The sequence below is a fragment of the Epinephelus moara genome, chromosome 16 (genome assembly GCF_006386435.1).
Source record: "Epinephelus moara isolate mb chromosome 16, YSFRI_EMoa_1.0, whole genome shotgun sequence".
In the NCBI taxonomy this organism is placed as follows: Eukaryota; Metazoa; Chordata; class Actinopteri; order Perciformes; family Serranidae; genus Epinephelus; species Epinephelus moara.
Window position 1 is genome coordinate 5,875,376 of NC_065521.1, and position 10,210 is coordinate 5,885,585.

A 10,210-nucleotide genomic window follows, 5' to 3' on the forward strand; every position below is an offset into this window, starting at 1 on the left:
ACTTCAGTTTTGTCTGAATTTAACATCAGGAAATTGGTGCTCATCCAAGTTTTTATGTCTTTAAGGCAGTTATGGAGTTTAGTTAATTGATTACTTTCCTTCTGGCTTATCGATAAATACAACTGAGTATCATCCGCATAACAATGGAAATTTATAGAGTGATTTCTAATGATGTTACCTAAAGGAAGGACTAGTCTCAAATACAGTGGAATGTAAATGGCTAGGACTGCATCTGTTCAAGTCTATTATAAACAAATAAATGACTTTATAAGGCCACTTTTTTGTTATATATATCAATATTTTGATCTGCCACAATAATGTAATGAATTTAAATGAAAATACCTCAAGTTGAGGGCTTTTCTCAGCAATTTTTAGGTGAGATTAAAAAAGAGATTAATTACAGATCCTAATTAATTAATCTCTCAATTTTTTTAATCTCTTGATAGCACTAACATGTTTATTTGATTTCAATCATTTTGTTTTAAATCTGGACATGTGCAGGTGGACTCAGCCAGTGCTAAGAAAGGTCCTATGCCTGCATGTTGAGAGAGATAGAGAGAATATTAAAGCGTCAAATTGTGGTAAAAGATGCTGTATGAAAGACAGGCTACAACTTTTTTTCCTTGTCCCCCCCTGGAATTATTCTCTAAAATTTTACTGTTTATAGTCCCCCCCAACTATGAAATGGGATTTTCGCCCCTGGAGGAGACACTGCTTTTTTCAGTGTTACCACAAATTACCCTTGTTTGGACTGCCAAAAGAAGAAGAGTAAGTGGTTGGAATTTATTTTCAATACTATTCCTCAGCAATACAACCCAAACATTTTATTGTGTTTCCTCCATTTTCCTGCAGACTGCTTCATGAGCTGGCAACAGTGTACAGCTGGATTTTCACAGCAGTAACTCTTGAAAGACGGAGCAGTTCCCACTTTGCTGAGCAAATCTGGAGATTAGGGATCAAAACCTGTAATGCTTTATGAGTTGTAAATTTGTTGTGTAAAAACAAACAAGGAAGTTTCAGTATTTATATGTGTGATACCTGATCCAAGCAGCTAACTAACACTAGCTCAAACAATTAGCCGACAACACGACAGCAGTCAGACCTGGGGTTGAATTAAGACCTGCATTTATTTGTAAAATATGTGGCTGCACTTTGAGTTTGATTATGAATCGGCTTTTAATATACATTTTATGGTAGATGTACAACGTGTTTTTTATGTCAAGCTCTGTTACATGGAGGCCGTTCACAATATCGTTACCAACCATTGTAATTAGTCTGAGTTATACAGCTGGGGAGGTATTTATGTGATGAAAGGACGTTGTGTGTATGTCTGTCTCTACATGTGTTTGAATACATATATGTGGTCTGCTGATTTCACAGGGGATAACACTGTTCAGCATTTTAGATGCTGACTGTTTTCACCTGGTGCAATATCAGTTTAAGTTACTTAATTTTCCTTTGTCTTTCAGAGTACATCACAGCAGGGCCCTGGTGCCCAACACCTCTCCACTACAGCCAGATTTCAGGATGTAGGATGCCATACAGACCCTCCACAAATTGTCTCAGTGGGCCATGAGCGTCACAACCATTACTCTGGAGGGGGATGTGTCCCCCCCACTTTTGAAAATCATTCGTTTGGACCCCCCACATTTTCCTCGAAATGTGAAGCCGACCGGGGTCATCCCTATGATTCCTGGGTTCTATGTTCCCCACTTACCACCCAAAAAGGTTCTATGTTTCCCGCTTGGTTGAGCGGGGAACATAGAACCCAGGAAACATAGAACCTTTTGTGTGTAAGCGGGGAACATAGAACCTTTTTTGCAGGGTTAAGTGGGGAACATAGAACCCAGGAAACATAGATACGCTCCCAGCCAACCATAGGCTAATCATCTCTAAGCCATCACTCAATGCTCTTTCCATTGGGATTGCTCGGATTCGGTTCGGGTTCGGCCCACTTGATATGCTGCTGCTGTATTGTGCTACGGCCTATTCAATGTCAAATGTGTGAATTGACCTGGATATGAAGCATCCGTAGCGCCGAATAATATAACGGTAGTTTCTAAAGAGCTAAGAAAAAAAAAAAAATCATAGTTGCATATAGGGGAAACACTATCACACACTGCTCATGAGATGGGGTTTGATGGATTAAATTAAATCTGCCATGGACATTCAGAGTTTTTTTTTTTACAAAGAAGATGAAAGTAAGTCTCACACCCTTGTGCCTTCTTGTGCCAAATTCAGATAAGTTGTATTTGTTGGTGGTCAACCTGTTCCAAAGCTCTAAGGGCTTGTAATATTGATCTGCATTAGTTAATATGGCTTAACCTCCAAAAAGTAGGCGTTTTTTCTGCACTACCTGTATATAGAGAGCTCCACTTAGCTTCAGCTGTGAGTCCCAGATGTCCATCATACATTTTTGTGTTGTAGACACATAAAGCTATCAGAAAATAACAACAAAGTTCGGTCCACCCAGGTGGCACCAATCGGCCCAATTTCGGCCTCTGGCTCATAGACTCTACCTATACTGTCCATACCTGTCTGTCTGTCTATCTATCTATCTATCTATCTATCTATCTATCTATCTATCTATCTATCTATCTAGCTATCTCTATTTATCTTTGTGGATTTATTAACTCTTCCCCTTTGTCTCCCCAGTGACAGAGATTTATGCAATATTGTATGCTTTCTCACCTCTGCTGCATATACAAGGTTGTTTAAAATCAAAAATAATTCAGAATCAGAAATATACTGATAATATTTACATGCAATGGTCATTTCTGGCTCTGCAGCTGCCTCTAAATTTGTCATTGAATTGTTGTCATAGTCTCTTTCCTTTAATGAAACTTTTCCATCCTAAAACTAAAGCTATTTAAAACCTGTGAGAATGCACCAGAATGCAGGAAATGGCATCTATTTCTTTAAAAACATTTCTGGGGGAGGACCCACAGACCCCCTGTCTTATTGTCCCCCCCACATATGGAAAGCTTCTGATGCCCCTGCGGTGGGCACACAATCTGTGTTATCTCAGAAGATGGTAGTGATCAGTACACACCTGTACAGGGCTTCTCTGAGGGAGCAGCCCAAGAAGCTGAAGAAGATGCGTTTTTGTGAGATACAGTACCTGGAAATATTTTACAGTACTAAAATGATGTTTCCCAAAAGCTTCAGGATATATATTTCTGCATTATCACATGCTTTTGACTTTTTTATGATGTTATAGTGTGTGCGTGTACACATTTTCTTTCATTTGGACTTTTAGCTGTCATCACATCTACACCTAAAAAGGGCATAGGTTTCAAACCAAGCACGAGACCTCATGTTGAGTTGGAGGAGAAAGAGGGAGAAACTCAAACAGAGCTAGTAGTACCTCATGACTCAACATATAACCTTGGTGACTCTGTTATTACAGAGGAATCTGAGTAATTTTTGTATATGTTACTATGAGCTATAAGCAGAGTTTTTTTTAATGGTGGAAAAGTAAAGCAAAAATGTATTCTGTTAGATTAGTATTACCAACATAATCAGATAAAAGATATGAAATAGTTAGGGGTGACCCCGAATAGTCGATGATTCAGTGATTCAATTCGGAGAAGTCTGATTTGACTGCCAGTCTCGCCGTCGAATTGTCACAAAATGTGGTTATGAAACAAGACCGTACCATTCTGACTATATGGGGGTGCTCACTGCTGCTGAACATCTTGATTTGACATAGAATGTATTTGTTTTCTAGTAATTCATGATATATAGCTTATTTTGATACAAACATCAGCCTAATTTCTGTTGATAAAAAATTGAAAATGACGCGTGCGTTTAATCAGTAGGCATAATCATTACTACGCATGAATAAATCACCCAGTTGCTCGATTCAAATAAGCTGAGGTGAGTGTGCTGCAGGACCACCAGAGCAGCATCGAGGTGATTTCTTTTGTTTCTTCAGCAACTTATTGGCTCATAATGTCCACCAAAAAAACGTCTAAAGTGTGGGCGCATTTTGAAATGGTAAAAGATGACCCAAAAAAAGTTAAATGCAAGTTGTGCCAGCAGCTTTTGTCGTATCACACGACGCCGGCGCCACGACTCCCGGAGCCGGAGCGCATAATCAAACACTTAGGAGGAGGTATGTGCTCTCAAATCAAACTTTTTTGAAGGATTATTCGTTTACCTGAAGTGTCTTGAAATTAATTTCACCGCTGATTGTTTTCTTGATAGACTCTGATTTTTTATTTGGCTACTTTTTGTCCGACATGGCCAAACAATTGAGAGCGGTGACGCACGGTCCGTGTGGATGAACTTGTATGAACCTGAGTTGATTAATGAAGTAACTTGAAGTCAGAAAGAAAGAAAACTGTTTCTAAATCTTTTGGTGATGTTTTTGGATTTTATTTGTGAATGAAATGGCAAGTTCTGACGAGTCAGAAACGACTTCTGTTAAAAACATGGATGAGGCTGCAGCACGTCTGCGCTCATCTAGAGCATCATACGTTGATGAAGTGAAAGGAATAAAGATAAAGATAAAATGATAACCCTTTTACTTTTATTATTATTATCTTATTATGCCAACTGAATAATTCAATTTGTTTATGTGGGTGTTTTAGCTCTTTTCTCTGGAGCGGAAACTGACGCAAATGAGCTCATTAATCAATGAGGGGGAAAACAACATGATTCGACGATTAGTTGGCTAAAGGAAAAATCTGTCAAATCAGATTCGACTATGAAAATTAGTCGGGGACACCCCTAGAAATAGTTATGGCAACACTTGAAATATATACAAGAAAGGTGGATTCAGGGAAGCACTTGAATTAAAAACACAAGGACATCAATATTTAAATTCAATATTTTACAGACTGTAGATGACCTAATGAGGCTCATCTTTGTGGATGTGTTTGAGAACCCAGTGCCATTTGCTGAAGAGATGCAGAAAATCCCCACCCCAAAGGACCTTGCATCCCAGTATGAGAGACTCTAAATGGAGGAAGTGGTTGCCTTACACGTCTCTCACTTCAGCCAAGGGGCAGCTGGAGGCCAACACAGTGACCAGCCAGATCAGGAAACTCCTGGCGTATCCAGAGAACAACACAGGACGGGATGGATGCCTAGATGGAAAAAATTGGACACTATTAGTGTTGCGAATAAAATGTTGCTGTGTTTATATTTATGTATCTATCTATTGTATATTACTTACAAAGTTTGTTGTTGGTTTCATTTATTACATTTGCTAAAATAAATTTATTTTGAAAAAATATTTATTTGTCATTTCTTTATTAGTGGGCCCCTCTGTATAATGACATCTTAGTGCTTAGAATTGAGTTCACACAGTTGTGTCTCATTACATGTAATAAAAACTTACTCTGCTTCAGTTCTATGCCTCAGGGGTCCAAAGTCATACCTGTGAATGTTGTGGATGTTCTACAGGGTGTACGGATTCAAGTAGTTCAAGGAGTTTTTCCTTATCCGCTGCGAGGGTCATAAGGACAGAGGGATGTCGTATGCTGTAAAGCCCGCTGTAAAGCCCTCTGAGGCAAATTGTGATTTGTGATATTGGGCTTTATAAAAAAAATTGATTGATTGATTGAATTGAAACAGTCAGCCTACAGGCCTGGATGGTGTATCAAACATGTAGGAACCTGGAACCTGGTTCATTACCCCAAAACCTAATAAGTAAAAAAAACACAAGGCATACTGTTTTATAAGGAAGCAAATAAAGACTCTGGAGACAACATCACTGCATAGAACAAATACTAATCCAGGAAGCAACATGTGTTTTACTACGAAACTTTGATTTCATATAAAATGATGTGGAGAAACATACAACATTGATACCACATCGATGCATACATATAACATACATTGGTACATTGTACATTTTGTGAACAAACAAAAGTTGGCGATGATTAGAAAAAGGACCTACATTTTAGTAGAATGGTTTCAGTAAACACGACAGCTAAGACATCTTAATTTATTAGTAATTTTTTTGTATTTGTTTCTGTATAATACAGAAATCTGTCACCTCAATCTGCTGTAAAATTGACGAATTCACAAGTTAAAACCTGTGAGGTTTTAACTGGGAATATTGTTAGTAACCAAATTTATAATAACTTTAGTATTATCACCCAACACAAGCTACATTAGTCTGATCTTAAATAAGCCTGCTTAGATTAAAAAAGGAGTTATGCTTTACACCACTGCATTTAACAGGTGAGCACTACTGTTGGTGTTGCCACGTTATGTAGCAATCGATTATATTGTGAGAAACCTTTTGTATTCTGCAGCAGATGATTCCAACTTCATTCACTACGAATATTGTTAACAATTGTTACCAACGTCAAGTAAGTTACAGTTATCATGTTAGCTGTAACAGATTAAGCACTCCGTCAAAATGCAATACTTTTATTAACTGCTGCCCAGGACACAACAACAAAATAAGTCAGCAACATGTGCCTATGACTCCTCCAGCACATGTCTCCCACTCCATTTAGTCTTAAACCAGAAACTCAGGCAGTGTCTTTCCCCTTGGTTTGGGCTGCAGTCCTCTGAAGGCTAGCACAGTACTGCATGGAAAAGGGAGAGATATAATCAGAACAAATCAGCAGCAGCTGTGTCAATGAACTCACCTGGTACTACCCTTATGAGCCACCCCCCAACACCTCTCCCCTGCATCCAACTACTACCCACACCCACCTCCACAAATACATAAGAATACCCTCTAACGAAATGTCCAAAAACCTGGAAAAAGGCACCAAATGTGTTGGATAGCTGTACGTAGACCTTCCAATATTATAAGTGTAATTTTAATAATAAAATAACTGCTTTTGAACTTGAAAAAGAACATGTTCCACTAAATCCATGAAGGTATACTTTTGATATATGATTCAGAAGGGTATTAGGACCAATAAAAACTATGAAACATTACTGATGCAATTTCTCCTGGGTTGGGCCCATTTGGAGTTAGATTGATATGATAGGTTATGGTCAAAAGTATGTGAACAGGAATATACTTGTGTGGACTTTTCCTGTTTCAAAATGATAATGGCCCCAGTTACAAAGCCACCTCCATAAAGACGTGTTTTTACAGTGTGGTGTGAAACAACTTGCCTGGCCTGCACAGAGCCCTGACCTCAACCCCTTCCAATACCTCTGAGATGAACTGGAACACTGACTGCAAGCCAGATTAGCCAACATTAGTGCTGATGCTCTTGTGTCAGAATGAGAGCAAATCCCTGCAGATTCTGGTGGACGACTAAAAGCAGAAGAGAAGAGGCAGCACATTAATACTCATGTTGTTGGAGCCATATGTTCAGCTCCCACCTATGGCTGGGTGTTGCAGAAGAAAATGACTGAAATGTACATGTAAAAACTTAAGTATAACCGTTAAATGACTCTGTGTACACATCACATTATCTGTCTTATATTTTACTTGCTAATATATCCACAGAGATTCTACTGCTGGACCGTCTGAAATATTTCAAGACTGGAGTGGATGAAGAAAATGAGGGAGAGGAAGTAATACTGGCAGTGAGCAAGGGAAAGAGAGAGAGAGACAGAGAGAGATAGAGACACAGAGAGAGAGAGAGAGAGAGAGAGAGAGAGAGAGAGAGAGAGAGAGAGAGGGAGGGAGCTCAGTGAGTAAATAGAGCAGAAGAATATGGGCCTGACAAAAAGGAATCCAGCCTGCCTCCAGATGAGTGAGGGTTGCAAAACAACAGATTAAAGAAGCCCAGGGCTTGTTCCCATGGAAACCTTTGCCCAGGGAGATGGCGATGGGAACGCAGCATATTGTAGGTCAGACGCGCCATCAGTGATCCAATCAGAGGTAATATTTTTTGACTTGTGGGTCATAGATTGAGCAGAAAAGCCAGTGCCTTTCTGTGGCTGCTCTCACTGCTGGGGTTCCAGAACAGCAGTGGTGGAAGATGCACGAGCAGTAATACCACAATATAGAAATACTCCATTACAAGTAAAAAATTCTGTATTCAAAATTTTACTTAAGTAAAAGTGCAAATGTGTAGCGTCAAATAATACATAAACTACCTAAAGTAAAAGTAGATAGTATGCAGAATGGCCTATTGCAGTTTAATGTGTATTATATTATGGGATTCTTGTTATTGATACATTAATGTGTTCATGACGTGAATGCAGTAGTTGGTAGAGTACTAAAAACTACACTCAAGTCAAAGGCCATTTACTCCCATAGAAATGAAGAAATTACCCTTTGAAAAACCCAAGGAAAAGTAAAAAAGTACATGCAAAAACAGCACTTGTTTTAATGAGCAGGTTGGCTAATCAAACAAATAAGGATAGTTGATACAACTGAGCACATTTTCTTTTTCATAAATAAGTATCAGATTTTATCCCCCTTTCTCCCAATTTGGTAGCCAATTACACCCAACCTATTATCCCCCCTAACCCTAACCCTTGTGGGAGGATAGGACTTAAATTTAAGAGAAATGTAGGAACACAAGACCTAATTTTGAAAATGTACTAGAAATGTGGGAACATAGGGTTTAATTTTGAGAAAAATCTTAGAAATATGGGAACTGTGGGAACAAAGGGCCTAATTTTGAGAAAAATCTTAGAAATGTGGGAACATAGAACCTTATTTTAAGAAAAATCTTAGAAATGTGGGAACACTGGGCTGTGGGACCATAGGGCCTAATTTTAAGAAAAATCTTAGAAATGTGAGAACATAGGTCTGTGGGAACATAGGGCCTAATTTTCAGTGAAAAAAAATTCTTAGAAATGTGGGAATTCTTAGAAATGTGGGAACATAGGGCTGTGGGACCATTGGGCTGTGGGAACATAGGGCTGACCCCCTGCTGTCCACTCAATTACCTCTACACTACTGAGAGGAGTGGATGTGGAGAGGAAGAACATGAAAAAAAAATAATATAATAAATTTGTGTTGAGATCAGCAGGGAGGGTTAGTTAATAATTTTGTAATCTCATAAAATGGAGCTTTTGGTGAGAAACAATAAACAGATAAATCCAGCTGTTTGAAGAAGAAATGTGTTGATGTTTTCACAGCACCATGAAATAGATATTAGAGAGGAAATTATGATGTATCATATATAGTAAAAAGGCTTTTTGCTTTTTTTCAAAAGATGTTTTCATGTGAATAAGGTTATGTTTAAGGCAATCTGGAAATCCATCGGTAAAAAAAAAAAAAAAAATGTTTTTCTTCCTTTACCTCTGGAGGCACTGCCCGTAGTTTTTTGACTAACAGAAGTGCAGGGGCCTCGGGGATCGCTCACCCCTTTCACTTCCGGCAGTGCCCCTAGTGTTACACTCCTACCTGCAACTCGAACCAAACGGCGGTAAAAACATTGCCGCTAATGCCCTTTTTTTCCTGTCACTTGTAAGTTGTGTTGTTGTCTATGTTTTTCACGTTGACGAGACGGTGTTTTGGGTGGAGTGGTCGCCATGGACGCGGAGCTTGCTGTTTCTGTAGGTACACATTTCCTGGGGACACCTGCACGTCTCGGCCCTGCCCCCTCCATTGTGATTGGCTAAAGTGCAGCATCCCCCGCCCTCCCCCCTCTGTAGTTGTCTTTCACACAGGGCTGCCGACAGATTCTACAATGTAAATTGTAGAATCTGTCTTGAGAGATTATGTTTAAGGTTGTTTCATAAATTTGTATGATTGAATTTGTGCTCATTCAAAGGTAATGTAAAGAGGGACTGAATGACTTTTAAACTGTTCATAGTGTAGATTTCTGTGTTTCCCTGGCACAGAATAAACACTTAGGTCCGGATCTACTAAGATCCCAATTTGCGTGTACTAATTTGCCTGCGCAATCTAGAATTTTGCGTGTGGGGCTGAACCGCGGTTTGCGGGTGATTTACTAAGAGTGAATGCGTAAATGACAACAGGTGCAAATGTGTTGGAGACACCCTATTTAAATGAGGGTTTTGCGTGTTTTATGGTTTGCAGCATGGCAAGTTTGGAGAGAAAGCACAAAGTGAAATTCGACCCTATGGAATTAGAGGTGATGGTACATGAGGACAATAAACACTTAAATGAGCTACAGCAAAGAAACCTGACTGTCTCACAAAGGAACGCTATATGGGAAGAAATCAATCAATCAATCATCATCAATCAATCAATTTTATTTATAAAGCCCAATATCACAAATCACAATTTGCCTCACAGGGCTTTACAGCATACAACATCTCTCTGTCCTTTGGACCCTCACAGCGGATAAGGAAAAACTCC